We start from the raw sequence: 21,229 nt of genomic DNA, 5'->3' as shown, positions 1-21,229 counted from the left end.
AATGCTTAATACATTTTTAAGCAAGTTGTGCTCACAAGTGAGTAATGGGTACCTTGGTACAGAGTTGGAGTCTCATCTCTGACAACTACTGTTGACTTATTTAAGAGAGTAACTGGATTTCTCACTGCCTGGAACCACTGTTTTTAAGGGGAATGAATCAACTTGAATTTCATGTGATTAACCCATGTAAATAAGCTTGCACATTAGTTTTTAATAGGAATCGTCACAATCGCATTGCTTTCCCCTCTGTCCAAGATACAACACAGATCAGTTCCCACAGGCAAACCCAAATAAGTAAACACATAAAAGCAAACTTACCCAAGTGATTTGTGTCACAGTATTTGTTTGGCTCAAATTGACTTGCACCACATCGCTCTTTACCTCAGTCTACATACATTTCAGATGCTTCAAATAAGCTTCACCACTTACTGACTGTGAGACCATCTCACATGAAGACCAACACATTAATTCTTACACACAGCGTATTTTTGATAGCATAAGCTGACAAAGTAACACATTTTTACATATATAAATATATAATATATATATATAAAAATATAAATCCATATTTTAAGCTTTTTTTTTCCTTTTCAAATAAAAGTCTTCACATCTCTTAAATGCGTATGAAGCAGCTCATTCCACATACAGATCCCAGGATGTAGATGATAAAATAAGTGACTTGAGATCAAGTTTGGGAGTTTCAATGCTCAGTGAGCAAAACTTGGCAATAATTAATTTAAAAGAACAAAAAAGACACAGAAACAGCCAGCAGGGTATCAGTGTGAACCCACAATCAAACTGCATCTTTTCTCAGACCAAACCAGGAAAGGCAATAAGGTAAGAGGTGATCCCATCAACAAGTAATGAGGACAAGCTTTGAGTCCAGTTTAGGCAGAGAACAAGGATGATTCTTCCTCAAAACCTCACAGTCAACTCACAGTCCTCAAAGAAAGTCCCTTTTGGATTAAGTGATTATATTCCATATCAGCAGAGTAATGAATAGAAGTCTTAAATAAAAGTAAGCAAGTTAATAAAATACTAGAAATTTTTAATTAGCGGAGACCTAAACCAAACCCCCTGAAATTTCCATAGGAAGAGGCAAATGTAGACAGAAGTCACCAATTCCCAAATATTCAAGCTCTGCCTCAGGTTCACACATTGTAACACTCTTGTTTGCACTGCTGGTACTAATTTGCTCATCGTCACCAATTTGACAAATTTCAGGACATGCTTGGCCTTTGCTTTAATTAAATTAAGTCACATGAACAAAGCACGGAAAGAACATATCTCAGTACATCCACAGGTTTCAGTGTGCATAAAGCCTTTGAGATGACTAAAAACCATTTGCATCCCAAGAACATTAAAAACCACAAGGTAACCAGTCAGACACCCTAGTGATGGGCTCAGCACAGCAAAACAGAACCTAAAGTTCTTCTTTTTTTTTAATTAAAAGTGATGTTAAGAATTTCTCTCCCATGAATTTGCTATTATATGGAGTTTAAAAAACAAGTAGTAAAAATTTGTGAATTAATATTGTTGATTCTTTACTTTGTGATCTCTTTTGAAGGTGTGTATCAATTCTCAACATCAGGGATAAACTGACTGCAGGAAATCATATGACAAGGTCAGAATTTTTGGAAAAGGGCTAAAAAAAATGCACAGAACTCAAACTACTCACTGAATTTACCTTGGCTTTAATGACTCACTTGAACATCAGGTGTAGTAGAAAGGACCCATGTTGGGGCATATGATTATTCCCTTTTTCTAGTGACAGTTCACCAAGCACAGGGCTGACTTTATTACAAAATTGCACAAGTCAGTAAGACAAGGAAAACACAACACAGAGCAAGATGAAAACGGTAGATACACAGCAATATTATTTTGAAATTCCATCAGGGATAAAAACACATAAAGGCACATAAAAAGCTGTGTTTGCTTAAACAGGAGCACTGGTGTTGAGAGTTACTATTTTGTAGGAAAAGCTGAAGTAGGAGCTGCAGGAAAAGATGTAAGAATAGCCAGTAGTTTATTTGCCACAGTATCTATGTGCCAACACCTAAATTACACTTTACATACACACTAAAATCAACAAGGTAAGCCAACAATTCACCACTGCCTCCAAAACCAATTAAGGGGCTTGTAACAAATACTGACTTTCTACTTGGCACTTCTCACATCACTGTGTCCACTTACAAGATGAACCTTTCCTTTGACACTTCTTCCTTAAAATGCTGTTAAGTATGCCATGAGATCACTGAGTTTTAAGTTTCTCTTTGCTTGAGCCTCTTGCCAGGGGAGATGCTGTAGCTTAGCTTCAGGCCTACAGTTATCCCACTCAGGGTGCCAGGTATTATAACATTAAAATCAAAGCAGAGAGATTCTCATCTAATTTGTACGTGAAATCCCAGCAAGGAAGTGGCTCAACATTACAGCTACACATTGTGACATCACACTTTTTATGATCACCACAAGGGAATCAAATAATACATTGACCTAAACAAGTTCTTTTTTTGTTCCCTGAGAGCCCAGTTTCGGATGGTGTCCAAAATTCTATTATCTCCATTTCCTAACTGCAGGGCTTGGGAGCCAAATTCCTGAAAGCACCAGAGCTGAAACAGAAGTCCTGTTGGGCTCAGGACTCCACATGGATCACGGTGCATATGAGGGAAATGCTGTCTATTCACAGAAGCCACCTACCCATGTCGCTCTGTTGAGCAATAGGATCCATTCTCAGAACCAGAGGATGATGAGAAATATCCCATCTGATGGAAAACTGGAAAGTCATTACCCACTTTTTCAATTTCAGAGAACAGGAGGAACCGCAGCAGGAACGTAGGGAGGACATTTCAGATACCACAGCACAGTTATAGAATGGTTTGGGCTGGAAGGGAGCTTAAAGATCATCTCGTTCCAACCCCCTGCCATGGGCAGGGACACCTTCCACTATCCCAGGCTGCTCAGAGCCCCATCCAACCTGGCCTTGAACACTTCCAGGGATGGGGCAGCCACAGCTTCTCTGGGCAACCTGTGCCAGGGCCTCCCCACCCTCACAATAAAGAATTTCTTCCTACTTTCTTCCTTCTAAACCTACTCTCTGTCAGTTTGAAGCCATTCCCCCTTCTTCCCTCTTGTTTTATTTTTCACTCTATTATAGAACTGTCTTTGCTTACCACCTGCTTTATGTCCATGTGAGCAAGAAAAAGAAGGGTATATCTTAAAAATGGTGTATACATCAAATGCTATCCTCATTCATCCTGGTCAAGCTGAAGTTAGTTTGAAATGTTGTGTTCCAAAGTAGAATACAGTTTGTCCAGAGATCATTACGGACTATTGAAGTAAAAGGTTGGGAAGTGTACAGACTTCCAGTTATTCAGGCTTTTGCATACACACTTAGGATGACAAGCATGAAGGGCACCACAAAACAGGGAAAAATATCCTTGCAGCACATATTTAAATAAATCCAGTCATGCTCTTCTCTGCTACCCACGATTAAAGCAAACATTTTCTACAAAAGCTGAAGTAAATAATTTAAGTTTCGCAGAACAAAATAATATTGTCTAAAGGTGACAGAGCATTTCTCAAGCAGTTAGGAAGCCACAAGCCTAAGACAGGAAAGTGCAATTGCCATTTCCTTCTATTTATGTCTCATTTTTATCTTGCAGTGTGCAAATATATTTTAAGCCTGAACTCACGAGCCCTTACTACAGTAGTGGTTATGTTCAGGGAGGGAAACATAGGGCTCTTGCAACTGGTAATACTGGTATATTGAAATATAGATATATAGCCACTGCAGTTCCTTACCCTTTGCTAAGGATGGATATTTTTATCATGAGAAGTAGCATACATAAAAAATATTTACCTATCATGGGCATTTTAGAATCAGAGTCAAGAAAAAAAATACAAAACACTAAGGAATGTGACTGTATTTGACTGTCCTGCACATCTGTAACAGTTAATGTTTCTAAGCAGCTCCTGGAAAAATAATCAAAGCCAAAGAGTGAAGGAAAAAGCAGCTGATAAATGAAACTAAGCATCTTGTCAAGAAAGATAAAAATGTGGTTAGAGGTCAATGAAGGATAAGGGGATAGGGAGGGGAAGGATTCTAGAAAATTCCTGAGTGGGATTTCTTTTAAGGGAAAGGCAGAACTGCCAGCAACAAAAACACTGTCTCCCAGGGAGCAGGGGGAATGAGCACTGACAGGATGTCAGGATCACAGCAGGACAGGTGCTCCATGTAAGTTAAACCCAACTCCTGGACAAGGAAATGGGAAAGCAAGTGTTCCCCCGCCCTGGCTCTGAACAGCTCAGCAGCAGAGGAATTAGAGGAATGCCTCTCTCTGTGGCTGTGAGGGAAAGCGCCAGTATCTTCCCCTCCCATCAAAAAGCAAATGCTATGCAGCAACCAGAGGAGCACCTAGGAAGCCATTATTTCATGGAAGAGTATTTAGGAATCCCACTGGCAGAGCAGGAAGAGGTGCCCATGCTGTCAGACATAGGGAGCACGTTAACAAGTCACTAAGAGAAGTGCTACAAGAATGGCAGTGAGTGCAGCAGGAAGCCAGCAAGGGTTGGAAAAGAGCCTCTTATTTAAAAAGGCACTTTGCAAATCCAACACAGAAATCATGGAATCACGGAATGGTTTGGGTTGGAAGGGTCCTTAAAGATCATCTTGTTCCAACCCCCTGCCATGGGCAGGGACACCTTCCACTAGCCCAGGTTTCTCAGAGCCCCATCCAACCTGGCCTTGGACACTTCCAGGGATGGGGCAGCCACAGCTTCTCTGGGCAGCCTGTGCCAGGGCCTCCCCACCCTCACAATAAAGAATTTCTTCCTAATATCCAATCAAAATCTCTCCTCTTTCAATTTGAAACTGTTTCCCCTTGTTCTATCACTACCTGCCCATGTAAAATGTCACTCTCCCTCTTTTTCATCTGTCAAGTCAGACCAGGAAAGGATATTCTGGACTGCAGACACACCTGTAACAGATGACTCAGGGCAGTGGCCTCCAAGTAAGACAATGGCCAGGAAGGCTGCAGACCCACACCACGTTGCCAGTGCTCCCTGCCAAGCCCCACAGGCAGGTCACCCTGACATTCTCACTGGCCACAGTAGGAGAGGACCGCTCCTCTCACCAGGTTGAGCCACAGAGGTCAGGATTTCACTCCATGCCTCCCAACTCTGCGGTAAGGAATTATCCTGATGAGGTGTTTTGCAATGTGTGACAAACAGAAGACCAGCAAGTCCTAATAGACCAAACACCTCAGAATCCTTCTGTCTTGCTAGGAGTTTAAAACAAAGCCCACCACTGGAGTACTTTTTAAAGCATGATTTTGGGCTGCTGGCAGGAGCCCAGTTCTCCCCCATCCTCCCTAGGACAGGTGAGCCTCTTCCCTTAATTTCTGCCTCAGAACACGACTGATCCATTGCCCACAGAGCCTCAGCTCACCATCAGCAAACTCACACTCAGCTCTCCTCTTATGGCATGTACCACCTCCTCAAGGTATGGGCCCTTTACCTTGCCCACAGGGACTGCAAGATCCTCTGATTATTTAAAACTACCAAGGAGGCAAGTAGTCAGCTTCCCCTGCTGGTAAGCAGCAGGCCTAAGGTAGAACATTATCTTAATTCTTGAGTTAGGAGGTTTCTTTTGTTATCCCCTCAAGTCTTTCATTCTTGGAAAAAGAAAAGTACAAACAATTGTAATTTACATATTTCAGTTTGAAGCAAAGGCTAAATTCACAGGATGAGCATGTAAACTACTAAACAAATACAGGAACTGCAGTGAAAGGAACTTATTTTTCTATTCAGACTATTTTGGAAATTCTTGTTAATTCAGTTATTTTTGAACAGAACTTGTTGACTAGAATGAGTTCTGACAAAAGACTTTAAGGAGCTGATACACAGAGTAGTAAAAAAAAAAAAATAAATCAATGTCTCTTGTATGCTAAATAGCTTTCGTTATCTCTGGAGTATCAGGTTACCAATTCCAATCCCATTAACCGCAAGAAAACATTGCATTGTATGCAGTGTGACTGCTCTTTGTTAGTCCTGGTGCTCATCAGTGCCAACTCCACTACTGGAAATACACAGTCTCAAACACGCAGCTTATTCATTCCAAGTTTCTGTCCTTGCTCCCAAAGAAACCAGTGCAAAATGCTCTGACTGACCTGGAGGCACAGATGATGCCCAAAGCAAGCACACAAACCCGATGTGGAGGGGGCCATTCTGATGGGTGAGAACATATTTTTTAAAAATAAAACCAACAAAAAATTCCACCACAAAACCTCTTTCTGATGGGCAAGGACAAGGACATTCAACTATTGCCATATGTTTCTCTCTGGATGCGAATTATTATTCCAGGTACAGGTGCTAATTAATATTGCCAACCACACAGCTGCAATGGCACATTTAAGCATTTGGTCTCTTGATTCCCAATATCAACTTTAAAGTATTATTAGCTGTGGCATCTTCCTACTTTCTTCTCCAGGAGGAGTCTGATACCTGCAGACATCTGAGGAGTTCCTTTCTCCCCTTCCTTCATATCTCACATAGAGTCAGAAGACAGATAAGGATAGACAAGGATTTTACAAGTCTTAAGAAGTACTGGCCAAAAAAGGGTGCTATTTAGCATGGAAGGGGGGGATCTGCATCTAAGAGTACTCTCCCCTCTTTTTGCAATGAAAACTGCTTTCTTTATAATGTTAATTTAATCCCACATTAGTCAGAATTAACATTAGTATTAATCTACTGCATAATTGCTCTAAATTCACTAATTGTCAAACTGCAAGCAGCTTAGTATAACAAAGCACAGACCGACAAGGAAAATATCTACTTTTTAGAAAGCAACAAGGAATGCTTTGCTCTCAGTCTCATTTTCCTTAGAAGGAGGTGATCACAATCAGTACAGGCATGGCAGGAGGGAGGGGAAGGGAGAGGACAGAAAGCAGATACAATCTGTTGAAGATCCCCAAACAGTCCTGTGACAAGACCCTACAACTCCTAAAAAGCCACACTGTCTCCTCGCTTCGGCACAGACACAAAACATCTGGCTACCCAGTGGAATTACAGCCTTTCCTTATCCATGCTCATGAAACTGCTGACTGAGAGTGAAACCTAAAAGTTTTAAAAAGTTGTTCTGGAAACTCCAAACTCCTTTTGAATAACAGCTTGAAAACACTGACAAACTTCAGGGGTCCCAAAAAAAAATTCTTTTGGCAAAACACTTTCAGTTCAGTTGAAACAGAAGTTACAGCTCTTAAAGTTATTGAGGACAATAAAGAGAGAGCATCAACACGGCCTGGACAATCTAGAGACACAGCAAGGTGCACACTGGAAACACATCAGGTGCTGCTGTGGTAAAGAGAGTAAGACTCAAGGTTACGTTGAGTACAGCTTTCAAAGCAAGTAAGTAAATTCAAACTACAATGTCAACCCTGGAGCAAGGGCAGAAGCTGGAAGTCAGTTGCATTACATATTTCTGGAAGTTTCCCTCCCCTTCCCGCTCAAAGGGGTAGTGAGGCATTAAAATCTGACGTCTCAAAATACCAAAAAACCATCAGGACTGCCAACACTGGGAGAAAGAACTATCCTTTCAAAGGCATAAATGTCACATTGCAGCAGAAAGGCAGGAGCAATACTACAGCAGAGGACAACATACAAGCTTACCTTCGGAGCTGTGCTGCTTGCTTGCAGGTGAAAATCAAATCCTGGAGTGCCTCACAGTTTTCCCAAGCTCAAATATCCTCTTAGTGCATCTGCATGAGCATTTTCCCTTCACAAAGAAGGTTAAAGCCTCTTAACTGAAACACACGTTGCTCTACCTACAGTACTCATTGCAAGCCTCAAAAGGAGGGTCAGTCCCACATGGAAAAACTTCAAGAGTCTTTACAGGTTATCAACAGGTTATCACTTGTAGTCTCCCTGTTAATATTTCCCTCCAAGTTCCAGTACTTGGGACTATGGAGAGCACACAGGCCGTGATTTGAAGATTCAGTTGGCAACTACAGGTGTAGACATGTCTTGCACGTGGACTCCAATATTGGAATTTAAGTAAAAACAAATTACAATGCTTGGAATTGGCAGCATCCTAGTGCATTATAATGCAGGAGTACAGTGGGAGGGTTTTTTTAGTTACTGCGGATGAAGTTGTGAAGTGTTTCCCCAAACTCAATCAGAAATAGCACAACATAACTGGCTCCAATTTAACTTTACTAGTTGTGTTTTGGAGCCAAAATTAATCCAGTAATGTGTATTACTACCTTTGGAGACACGAGTGATCAACAGATCACTCTCTATGAACTATCCCAATCGTTTTGGGGGGGGAAATAAGAATTCACTAACTTTGTATAAATATTTACTTATTTAAATTACAGACCTAGTTTGCTACATGCACACAGAGGAGACTACCAGGATGACCATCTGTCCTCATTACCATTCTTCCCTTCTTGTGCTAAAGATAGCATAGAGAGTAAAAATAAATAAATCCTCAACAGCATTAGGAATTAGACAATGTCATGTTGAAAGATTCCCCAAATGACGAGCCTTATCTCTCCTCCCTGGCTGGGAGGGCAGGGTGGCTCTGACCCATGGAGGGGAGGTAGCACTTAAGCCTTCCCTAGGTGGTCTCCTCGCAGCAGGCTGTACTCCCAGCTATAATTGCTTGTCAGTCCTGACTGGATGCCTGAACACTCTGGAATAGTTCAGCAAAGTATTTAAACAGATGGATGGTACAGGCCACTGGAACATAACTCGTTTTTCTCTGGCTGCGGCTCTCTTTCAGCACATTCCTTTGAAGTCTGTGCCACTGAGGAATCAACAACAGCTGAGAAACATGTGTTATCATACAGCACTGAGCGCAGCGACAATATTGCACAGCAAGATGCTTTTGTTCAATAAGCCTGGACTATAGAAAGCATTACAATGTCTTTTGTTGTAGGAATGCCCTTTTTTATCAAGCACAACAAGAAGGTAAACAGATTCCTCCCTCTTTAAGGAGCGACTCAAAAGCAGAAAGGTGAATTAAGCGGATTTCTCAAGTGCCTGCCATCTGAAAGCTTACGGTGCCTGTCTTGAGTCCTCTCAGATACACTCTCCATATTCATGATATCACAAAAATTCTTACTGAGATCCCAGTGAAATGACAACCCCGAGTAGCACAGTCTGCAGCTCCCATGGTAGATGTGTCAAATCCACCTTCCCTTCCCAAGCAGGACAAGTTTCATGATCTCAACTTCACAGGTGATGAACCGGAGAGAAACAGAGCAGGACGGCACCACTTGGCACACACAGACCGGCCAACCCCCTCCCCACACTCTGTCAGCACAGAGAAAGATAACACACAGTCCTCGGGGGTGGGGGGGAGGAAAACAACATGAACATCCTCTTATCAGCCAAGAAAACTATTCTTGTCAAAGCTGTGAGATCACCACTCGCTTTGAAGGGGGTCAGGAAGGACAGAAAGAATTATTTATGAAACTGAGTTTGAAACTAGACTGACTGTCCAGACTCAGAAGCACGGAGTTAGCTACATGCATATGCAAGAAGATAGTAAGTTATTTATATAAAACCCCCACATATATACACACACACATACACTTGCCTAATAACAACATTCTACAGAACCAAGTCTCATTTTCACTGAAGAGAAACAACTCCCTCCAACAAGGTAAAGCCCTGCATTTACGAAGTATGTAAGTCTCAAACATTACAGGAAGGCAGGCATTGAGATTATAATAAGTCTCATTACACTGTAAAGTCCCAACCCCATCATGAAAAAAAGTACAAGAAAGTAAACAAGAAAACCTAGGCTTTCAAAAGAGCTCCAGAAAATCACACATATACATTTAATTTCAAGACAGAAGTCTTAAAGACTTAAAAACTCAAGCAAAACTCTGAAGTTAGAATGTAAACACACACGTGTGCTAAGCTAAGTTTATAATTACAGAGCTCACAAAATAGAATTACCAGGAACAGAATGCATCACACTGAGGGGGGTCCTCAGCCCAGTCCCCACAGAACAGTTTTCCACCCTGTAATTCAATTTAACAGTTTCTTTCTGGAGAGGTCAACACTGTCCTTCATATTCTGCTTCAGGCAGACTTAAGGTAACATAGAAGAAGCATGCATTGATACCATCAGAGATATACAGGGGATAAAAACAACCTCAAAACCTTTACAGCAATGCAAAAGTCTCATGTCAGTGATGCTCAAGATTTCTACTTTACAACTTTCAAAGAAAGAGTATTAGTCAAACTACCACCTGATCAGATCTCAAAGGGACAACTGAACAAGGAGTAATATATTTACACGTAATTAACCTTAAAAATCATGTGTAAAAGCACTCAAGAGATTCAGGAAAGTCTCCATATCCTATGAGGTGCGGGCACGAAGGCAGCTCAGGCAGAGGTCACACTGCCATGCGATGGTAGAAGCAGGAACAGAACCCACCATCCTCAATACTCAGTTCTGCACTTCCAGCACTTGCATCTTCTTTAACACGTTCCTCTTCAGGGTTTCCCTCAAAAGGGTTTTAAAAAGTGACATTAATCAATTCAATTTGGCTCTTTAGAATTATGGGCAGTGTTTTCAGAAACAGTTCATGGTACAGTTTAGAGAAACTTAAACGACTTGCTAACATAACTTGTTATGCTTCTCCTTCTGTTTCCCCCATCCCAAAGTTTTTCATCTCCGGGAAAGATTAAAACACAAGATATATTCAAACAATTGATCAAATTCTGTCGGGCTCATGAGGGTGGGAAAGGATTAAGTAATTGCAAGAAGCAAACCACCTCACACCTCAGTTGTCCTAAAGGGCACACAACTAAACAAGGAATCCCAAGCAGTCATTTCAATTCCCTCAGCAATTCATCCCATATAGTTTTTTTGCTCTAAGACTCAGATAAGTATTTCCAGTTTAATGTCCAGCCTACTTTCTAATTAGATATCATCACACAAAAGTTAATCTGAAGCTGTTTTCTCTCTTCATTGGGGGGGAGGAAGTAGGGCTGACTTTATTTGCATTTTAGCCACATAATGTTAAGGACTTCTCAAATGGTATCTATCAAGAGAGGTAACATAACACAACCAAGACCCATTTCTGATTAAAAGAGTTGACATCTTATTCACAAACTACATACTCTCTACTGAAAAAGATACAGCACTTTACTTCTACAACACTTAACACAATCACACCGCTCCAAAACACAATTAGCTGGGAGCCTGAAAGCCCTTAAACAGGTGTCTTCGCAGAAATCATTAGGCAATTGATTTACTTGCTCTCCACAGCCCGGCACATACTTTAATTTTATCGTGTGATGCTGACTAGAGCTCAGGCAGAAGCTCTCAAGTTCCGAACCAGACTTCTTAAAACCACACGACAGCACTTTCTGACACGGATTTAAGCAGTTTCCAGCCATTCTGTTAATGTATCTGCCTCCGATACATTTGCAGTTCGGGGACGGAAGGCGTGACAGGTGTAATTCTAAAGGGGACACCGAAATCCGTAACCTTCCCATGCCTCCTGATTTTCCACGCTGATGAAACCCACGAGCAATCCTGAACTGCAATTTAGCACACCACTCTCCTGGCATATTAAATCACCCCTCTGCTGAACAGAAAACGGGCTGGCACACAACCCCAAACCGGACCCTGACCCAGACGTTCCCAACAACACTTTAGAGCTGAAGAAACCAAGGACCGTAATCCTTACCCTTTAAAGTTCATGCCTCTCTATTGTCCTACCGTACTGTATTTGCTTAAGCTTTTCTCGTCAATAGTACCCCGGGAAAAAAAAAAAGTCTCATAAATTCGCTGCTGGCAAAACAGATTTTCTGCTAATCTTTTTTTTTCTTACTGGGGGAAAAAAAGAGAGAGGGAGGGGTTGGGGCAGCAATAAAAGAGATTAATCGTGAAACACACCGACACTGCCTGGAGAGGGGGGAGAAAAAAAAAAACCAACACCAAAACAGTCCACGTCGCAAAAAAAAAAAAAAAAAGGAGGGGTAAAAAAGAAAAAAATAGGTTGAATTTTCTTTTCGAGCACAGGAAGAAAAGGGGGGGGGGGGGGGGGAGAAAACTACTACAAAGATTTCCCTGGGTAAAGAAAAGCAGCTTCTGAACTCCCCTCCTCAAGGACACAAGAGAAATATCCCTTACTTTTTCCAAGCGATGCCCAAAAGGAAGGAAGGAAGACAGAACGCCAGAAGAGAGAGGGAGAGAGAGGAAAAGCCGGAGGAAGCCGGGGAAGTAGCAGCAGCGAAGGAAGGAGCGAAAAAGGACGAGAACGGGCGCGAGAGGGCTGGGCAGACGCTTTTAAAAAAAAAAAAAAAAGGAAAGAAAAAAAATGGAAATCCGAGGAGAGGTGGGAAGCGGACGGGAAAGTTGGCGAGCGAGAAGGGGGCAGCGGGGAACGGGGCGGCAGGGAAGGGTCACCAAGCCCGCAGCAGCGGGGACGAGCCGCCAGCGAGAGGCAAGGGAGCGGGGCGGGCTGCGGGAAAGGCACGGAGGGACCAGAGGAGGGAGCCGAGGAAGGAAGGAGGGCGAGAGTTCGGCCGCGCACTCACCGCTCCCGCTGCCCCTCGCTCGTTCCCCTCCGTCCGGCGGCGGCTCCGCGGCGGCTCCCGGGGCAGCGCCAGCGCCCGCCGGCCCCGCCTCGCTGCCCGCGGGGGGCGGCGCGGCCGCAGCGGAGCCCGGGGGGGCTCGGCCCCGCGGGGGGAGGCAGGGCGAGGGTGGGTGAGTGGGTGGGTGTCCTCCGCCTCCTTCCTGCCGCTCCCTCGCTCCCCTTCACCGGGGGAGACATGTAACGGAACTGGGACGCCAGCACGGCATTGTGGGAGCTCTTAAAGCCGCAGCCGCTCCCCCGCACGCCGGGGCTGCCCCCGCACCCTGCCCCGCCGCCGCCCCCGCACCCGCCCCCGCCGGCACCGCGGGGCGGCCGCTCCGGCGGCCTCCGGAGAGCGGCATCGCCCCAAGTCACCCCCAAATCGCCCCCCCTCGGCGGAGCCCCCGCGGCCGCGGGGCGGTGGGAGCTCGGGGCCGCCCGCACACACCCGCACCCCGGCGGGGATGGAGCCCTGGGGTCCCGCTGCGGTCCCAAAGGACAGCGAGATGCTTGGGGTTCTATTCTTGTTTTCCCTCGCACCCCCGCGGGCATGGAGCCTGGGGGTCCCGCTCCAATCCCAAAGGACAGCGAGAGGCTTGGGCTTTAGGCTTGGGATTGTAATTCTTGTTTTCCCTCGCACCCTGACGAGGATGGAGCCCTGGGGTCCCGCTGCGGTTCCAAAGGACAGTGAAATGCTTGGGGTTCTATTCTTGTTTTCCCTCACACCCTGGCAGGGATGAACCTTCGGAGTCCCGCTCCGGTCCCAAAGGACAAGGGAGAGGCTTGGGCTGTATGCTTGGGGTTGTATTCTTGTTCTCCCTCGCACCCCGGCGATGACGGAGGTCTGGGGTCCCGCTGCGGTCCCAAGGACAGCGAGAGGCTTGGGCTGTAGGCTTGGGATTCGTATTCTTGTTTTCTCTCACACCCCGGCGGGGATGGAGCTCCGGTCCCCCTCCCGGGTCCCCCCTCCAATCCGGTTGTATTCTTGTTCTCCCCGAGATCTTCCCCTATTGTTTCTGTTAGAAGCAAGAATGAATGCCTTTGGTGCTTGCTTTAAAGGAAAGCCGGCAGTCAGGGTGTTGGGTGGTTTTTTTCCTATTGTTTTCTGCTTCGGGCTTTTGATGATGGAAAATTCCCTGTGAGAAAAAAATAATTAAAAAAAAAAAGTCATGAACCTCGGAGCAGTGAACACTGCAGATGCGCTGTTTGGGGCAAAAAAAAGTTTTGAATGAGAAGTTTTAATCAGTTTTTTGTCTTTATGCAATTTGGAATAAAAAAAAAATGCTGTTAGAAAGAAAAACCAAACTGAAACCTATTTGAAAATGAACTTCAGAGCTGTGATTCACAGGCATTTTTCACTGTCTGCAAACATTGGCGCTGGGTCTGCTCTCAGCTACCAGCAGCAGCAGCAGAGCAGCAGCCGTCATTCCCAGCTCTTCCCTGGGCTCTTGGCCTTTCCAAAACTGCCTGTGCACCATGTCCAGAGGTCAGGGCACGCTGGTCATTTAAAGAAGAGTCTCATCAAGGGAACTCTTTTTGTTGATTTTGTTATGATTGTGTTTTAACAATATTCCTGTACCATTCCTCTGATGGGTTTTGAGTGTAGCAAAGTGAGTTTTTTGTGGTTTTGGTGTTTGTTTTTTTTTTAATTTCTGATCTTACAGAGGAGAGCAGGATTTTGCTTCTCTGCAACTCTGCATTGATGCTACATGGAGGACATTTTTCAAGAGCACACACGTGCTTCCATTAAATGCAAGCAAATAAATATTTTCACGATTTGTGTTTGGAGATGTTTCTATAAATACTTCCAGTACGTCTGGATCTTGGGTTATGATCACATCTTCCTTCATAGGCTTCTTGCCTGCCAAGTGTATTTTTTGTAAGCACACCTGGAAAGATGTAAAGCTCCTGCTTAAAAAGTCTTCAGGGCACAGAAGGACACTTTTAGTTCTTTTCTGTGTCTATGCCTTTTTACCCTCTTTTGCACAGGAAGAGGTGCTAAGCAGTGGTGAGAAAGGCCTTAAGCACAACATGAAATTAGGTGTGGTAAGGAAGAAATCGTTAAGATCAGGTGATTCTGTTAGGGACCATGTGCTTTACATGGTCAGCTACACACAAACACGCCTTCAGCTTAAGAAACTTTTATAAACAACACTCGAGGGATAACCGTGGGAGAAAAGAATGGTGCTGATGACCAGTTCTGCAATCTACTGGATGAGATTTGTTTGCACCGGGGATTTCTAACTATGACTTTCAAGAGTGCCAGTGGACAACTCAAAATCGGGAAAAAAAGGATGTGTTTTCCAGGTAGATTGTTTGTTGCAAGATATTTGACCAAATATTGCTATAAAGCTCCCGTGGATTGCTGTTCTCAGAATATACTGCTTCCTTTTTTTCATGAAGCCTGTGAACTCGACAAGGCTGTAAAACTCATGGAAGATCTTTTCTCAAAATCCAGGCTTTTCAGGGACTCGTATGAAGGGAGTGATCTGGGAAGCTATTGAAACTATATGACCTGGGAAATTATTGTTGGGAGGAGAAAAGCCTTTTTCAAGGAGTTAATGGTTTACTGAAAACAAGTACTTGATAAGTCATTGAGTTTGTATTGTTTGCCACTGCAGGTGTTCAGCAGAACTGGGGACCGAAACATAAAACATCGAGTTTTCTATTGAAAACTCACCCTCCGATTAGTTTCTCAAGCCCAACAGATGATTTTTATACACTTGATATAATTTCCTGTTAGAAAGTTTAGTGAATGAAAATCACCCTTTTATAGAGGAGAAAGTAATGGCCACAATTAAGAGATTTCTGGATGTTCAGCACATGCATAAAATCTTTATGTCCAGTGTTGGTGTGGTGTTTCACTTGCTGGCTGAGTGCTGGAATTTTTAATATTCTAATGTCTTATTTTTTCCTAGTTCCCTTTCATAATTCGATTATGAAGGCACGGAAGAGAACACATTTCTGCTGCTTCAAAATAACATTTGTGAATTTTTCAGAGTAATTTTTGCACAGGTTAATAATCCAGTATGTCCAGGGAGGGCATCAAATACATTTTCAGAGCTATTTGGTATATCAAAAATCTAACTCTTTGGGAAGGTGAGGTGATGGCAAAAAGAGAAAATCGATTTTCTGTGTTGCTGAGATTGCATAAATTTGACCAAGAATTTGACCACAGATATCTCAAGGAAGATGGCAATGGTCATTTAAGCAAAAATGAGGCTCAAATGGGGAAATGAGGCTCAAATCCAGTCGTGAAATAGGCCTGAAATTGTGCAAATACCTCCCTTATGTGGCATAGCAGTCCAGCTGCTCTTTGGGCTATAGTGAAAGATCAGGATGCCTTGTTTCCCCGGAAGATTTGTTAGGACGGTATTATGGAGTGATGCTAAATTGTACCAGCCAAGGGCACAACTTTGTGCTGGCACAGGGTGACTCTGCTGTGACAGTTCTTCATTACTGGTGCCCACCCCTATCGCTTCCCAACTTTGTTGCTTTTTATGTAATCCTAAATAATCTGTGCGACGTTCACCTTCAGTCAATCCTTCCTTCCCACATTGCTGGAGAAGGGTAGGGACTCTAATTCAGTACAACACTGAAGCACATCCTTGCACTTATGTGGCAATCTCGAGGATCTAGCCAAAGAAGTTTTAAGATCTGTATCACTAGTTCTTAGTGGGAGGCAGGTTTCCCATAAAGATCCTGCTTTGGTTTTACCAAAGAGGCAACTAAACTATCCCAGGAAGGGGGTGAAATGAACAGGGAATTCCTTACACCACACAGCCACACACACACACACAGTCTCACACAGATGTTCTTAATGAGGACAAAAAGGAGAAAATAGCCCCACATGCCTTATGGTTATGCAAGTTTTCCAAGAATGATGCCTTTTTGACCAAAATCGTGAAGAGAATGTTTCTGAGGTTCCTTAGTTTCCTCCTCTCCTTGACCTACCTTCAGCTACCTCTGCCTTTTCTTTCCGCTGTCATTTCACCTTGGGAAATCCAGTGTCTTGGTGAGCTCTTTCCATTTAATCCAGACTATAAGATCCGGCTCACTGAGAACAGAAACAGCTCTGTGTGACCAGCTACAAGTGGTCAACGCAGCTTTCGCTAGCATGTATTTGCTTACTGCTCTTCATGGTCAGAATAGAACAACTCTGTCTCTGCAGATGCTTTCTTGAGGAAAAGTAGGTCTGGATTCAGCAAATTATTTAACTGTGTACGTGTCTTTAAGCATGTGAATAGTCTCAGTGGGGCCACTTGCATGATCAAAGTTGTGCGTGTGCCTAAGTGCTTTGCTGAATTTGGTCCATGGCAAATAAATCTGAACTGATACTCAACAAGCAGAAAAACAAGCTGATTTGGAGTGGGGTTAATTTATGTCTTGCTCTGTATTTGCTTAACTGTAAAATGAGCATTTCAAGAGGCTGTTTTTTCTTTTAATAGAGCTGCTGTCTGATATTCAGAAGAAAACAAACATCAGATTAGAATTTAAGTGCATTCTTCAAACTCTTTCGTCTTAGTTTTGTTTTTCTTTTCAGTTAATATTTATTTCTTGGAGCCTGAAGAGCAATATTTCCTGGTTGTTTGTCCTCTGTATTTTCTAGGTCTTGTCTTGCTGTGTATTGGGTGTGAGTGGTGTGCTATGTTAAATATACAGAAATTGCAATCTCCATCTTAAAATGGTTGAAATTCAAAAGACTGATATTCTAAGATGCAAAATATGCTCTATTTCCATGTCACACAACAGGTTCTGGATACTTCCAGAGACTGCAGAGTTCAAGACTCAGTTCCATGGAAGAAATCCAAATTAGCTCAAAAAAAGAGTAAAAAAATCCCAACCAAATTCCTCCTTCTTCTTCCTGACCTGGCCGTGTATGTTAACTCACATTAACTAGGGAACTAGCCTTGAATAAGCAATCAGGGTGATCTTGTACTCTTATTTTTGTTCTCAGTACTATCAGTAATACCTAGTAGCTCCCCCAGTTCATGGGTCCAGCCTAAGCACAGCATGAACATATTAAGATATAATTACAGACAGGCAAGATACTCATTACTCATGAGTGTGGTTATTCAGTTTAATGCACAGGAATGGGAATCAGGCAAGCCTGCCTCTCTCTGTTCATCAACAAATGGCTCTTTTCCTCTGATTTTCCTGGATTAGTAGAAAGTCATCTTCTTCCTTCAGAGATAGATCAGTTTGCTTAAGTTAGAGGAATATGCTGAAATTTAAGGTGGAGGAAGGTTGCAGAGGAGTAAAACATTACTGGCAGACCTCACCCCTGTGCATTAGCCATAAGATTATAAGATTTGGATGAACACCTATAAACCAGGCTTTAAAGGTTTCACAGACCTGCTTAAATCAATAGTTCTCTGGCATGGTCGATTGTAAACTGCAATTTTTGAAATATTTTTCCTGAAGTTCTCTCTGTCGTAGATCATTGCACAAGAAAGAGTGTTGGCTTTCATTAGAGAAATAAGTAAGTTTGTAGTTGTCATGGTTACAAGGAGGAGCAAGAAAGATGTGAACCTTGACAGTTCTAAAACCAAAATGCAAATAAGAGGAAATATAAATGTAGTATGATATGGGGGGAGAAGTTACTAATACCAGTCTTTAGACATTTAATTTGAACATAATAACAACAATGCTTAGCCTATTAAGTTTCATGCAAGTACTTTTGCCAATTCCTGGGAAGAAAGATCAGTATAAATCTCAAGCAATTCAGAAAAGAGATAAAGACATATAAAAAAGGCATATGATAAAGCTCCGAGAACGTGGACAGATATCAGTTAAAAAAATTAACATCCCTATGGGAATTTGCATCTGTCTTCCCTAGAGGAGCTAAGTGGTGACAGTACCACTTCCCCAACCAAGGACTGAGAAACCATCTGAAGATCAAACTATCTAAAATAAGTCTTCTGTTGAAGACTTGGCTTAGTATAGAAAAAAAAAAATCACACCTTAAAAGAAATCCAATGACGGGGACAAAAATAGTTGACTTAACTAGGAGGAAATGACAAGAAGAAGATTTTAATTTAGGATCCTGGAAATGTGCCCTTGAAATGGGTATAATATTTAATGTAGGAGTTAATTTCCTTGATGTCTGGAAATCTGTGCCCTTCTCTGATCAAGGACATTTAGACAACAGAAGAGTTTTAAACTCTTTGTCATTTGAATGTTTCTTTGGTTTTGGTGTTTGGTTTTTGTTTTTCATCTCCTGTAAAACATAAAGGAATCTCCTCTCTCTCCAGTTGTGATACAAAGCTTTAAGATACTAAAATGTCCTTCCATGAAGTTCACAAACCAGCAATATTTGAAGGGCCTGACATGGTGCTATTACTTATGATTTAGAACAATTACCATTTCCAGTGTAAGATATGGCTCTATGAGCAATATATTTAAATACATTTATAACTATATTCACTTTCAGTTTATAAATCACTGTTCTGTTATTTTTCTCCACAGCTGGCAAAGGTATGCCAAAAGACATGCCTGCTTTTTTGTTATACACAGATTTTTATCATGCACATAAAAAGAAATACTGAACCTTTTTCACATTTTGCCCTTGTCAATAAACTTTAAGCCCTCTGTTTTTCCTACTGCACAGTTCTTCATCTCCATCAAAAATCATAGGAATTACCTGTCCCCTGAAGCAGCACAATCAAATCTAATATACTTTAAAATACAAAGAGTGCAAAATTTCAAAAACGCTTCAGTAATTCCAGAGCTTAAGCCCCATTTTCATAAATAAGTTGGGGCCAGATTTCCAAAGCTTTTGGAAAATGCAAATAGATGCCTAGAGGGCTTTCAAAACACACATCAAAATGGAGAAGGGAAAAAAACCTAGAATAAAGTATTGCTGCTGAGGTTTCCATATAAAGAAGTTTGCATGGGAAAAAGAGTTTTTTACTTCTCATGGATTTTTGGAAAAGCTTGGGAATAAACACTAAAACCTCACTGTACACCAGGTCTTTGTAGCTTTGTAATAGATGTTTTAGGCTGGCCTAGCAAAAATTGGTGCTTTGCTTTACAAGGTCTGTACTTAACATGAGTTCAGCAGATTCATTTCTTTGTTGAAAACAGTTTCCCTGTTGTTTTGTAAAGTCTTTTTCTCGGTCTCATTCTCTGCTTTTGTGGTCCACAGGTTGGGAAACATGAGAGGGCAAGATACCTGCTTTCAACAAAGAACTAATTTCCTGATCCTCATGACCCTAGCGAGCCAAGCTTCCCCACAGAGAAACAAATTGGATGACTGTTTTAGGATAATTGGGTAGTTCTATACCTTACAAGTAAGTTATTGGAAATCAGAGCTGTGAAAAGCTCTTTCCTGGCTTTATCTGTCGTTTCCTCTCTCATCGAGCCCCTTGTTTTCGAGAGGTTGCATTTTTTTTGTCTCCTTCAGACACAACTGAAAAAGAGCAAAGAGAATGGCAAAAGCAGGTTTGTGAGAAAGTTTCATATACGTACATTATAAACTGATTGTTATCGGGATTAAAATATCCTTCCTGCTGCTTTTCTTGTCCATTCCCTTCCTTTGAGATGGTCTCTTTTTTAAGGCCAAAATCTTCAAAAGGTTCATATGCCTGTGTGAGACTGCATCCACAACAACCACATATGTATTTACAGATCTATACATGTCTTTGCTGGATTAGGGTTTTCTGTATTTAACTTTTACAGGCACATATCTTGGCTTCTAATATCTGTTGGGAGTAGACAGTTCACTGGTGAATCAAGGTGGGAGATACTGGTTTGTGCCTCACGTTCTTCCCCCAGCCACAAGTTTTACAAATTTGCTGTGCAACACTCTAATTCCTTGTCCTTCGTGGGGCACCCTACACTGGGAGCACTGATGGATCTGATCAGCCATGCAGAGTCACAGCCTGGGAGAGGCTGTGCCAGGATGGGGCACAAGGTCCCTGAGGTGTTTGACGGGGAGGTGCCCCCGTGTGACCCTCCCTCCTAACGCCGTGTGCAGGGTGGCCTTACAGACACGTGCTTGTACCTTCACCTAACCCACGTCTGGGCTGATGTTTCCTGACCTAGGAGGGAGTAGGGATTGGCATATATTCCCACAAGCTGTTTCCTGGCCCAGGAGAGAGCAGAGGTTGGTGTCTCTTCCCATGCACTTTTCTGCACAGCCAGCACTCAGTCTCACAGGAGCATAACAAAGGTGTGTTTTCCAGCATCCTGATACAAGGGAGAGGGCTTCATCCAGGCTGGCTGAAGACTAGGGTATGGATATGCCCACAGGGTTGACTGAATCATGGTATAGTGATGCCTAAATAGCTGTAACAGTGGTGGTGTAAGGTCAGGTCCAACCTGAGAGCAGGGCAAGCTAATTTACTTTCCTGGGAAATAAGCTGAACCCAATGTTCTCTTTTCTATACAAGGGAAGTATTTTAGTGCAGTTATTTAAAACTGCAGCTCTGTTGCTGAATAGCAAACCCATTCTGGCCCAGCCAGTTCCCTATTTGCAGCTCCACATCTTCTGTAAGTGGGAAGGACTGGTGAGCTGCAGAGGGGTATCAGGAGGGAGGTTGTTGCTACTTGCATTCTGTCGTGGTGGTGGTGATCTAATGCCTACCTGGGGTCCCTTTGCAGTAAGGATTAGTAGGGTACAATCATACT

The 21,229-nt window shown here is 42.8% G+C and overlaps 1 protein-coding gene across 2 annotated transcripts in view; it reads right to left on the bottom strand.

The window, feature by feature from the left end:
• The window catches only part of RASSF8 (Ras association domain family member 8), an 82,742-nt gene extending 69,920 nt beyond the window's left edge, over nt 1–12,822 (bottom strand). The window contains exon 1 of one of the 2 annotated variants that reach the window (XM_051772451.1): nt 12,561–12,822. The gene's annotated coding sequence lies outside the window, so the exon portion shown is untranslated. The remainder of the gene's footprint in view (nt 1–12,560) is intronic. The other variant, XM_051772449.1, reaches the window with a different exon arrangement.
• Nucleotides 12,823–21,229: the final 8,407 nt, after the last annotated feature.

The sequence above is a fragment of the Manacus candei genome, unplaced genomic scaffold (genome assembly GCF_025592945.1).
Source record: "Manacus candei isolate 608988 ecotype Guabito, Panama unplaced genomic scaffold, ASM2559294v1 h1tg000153l, whole genome shotgun sequence".
Lineage (NCBI taxonomy): Eukaryota > Metazoa > Chordata > Aves > Passeriformes > Pipridae > Manacus > Manacus candei.
The sequence above is the reverse complement of the archived record's forward strand: the minus strand, read 5'-3'. Positions and strand labels throughout refer to the sequence as shown.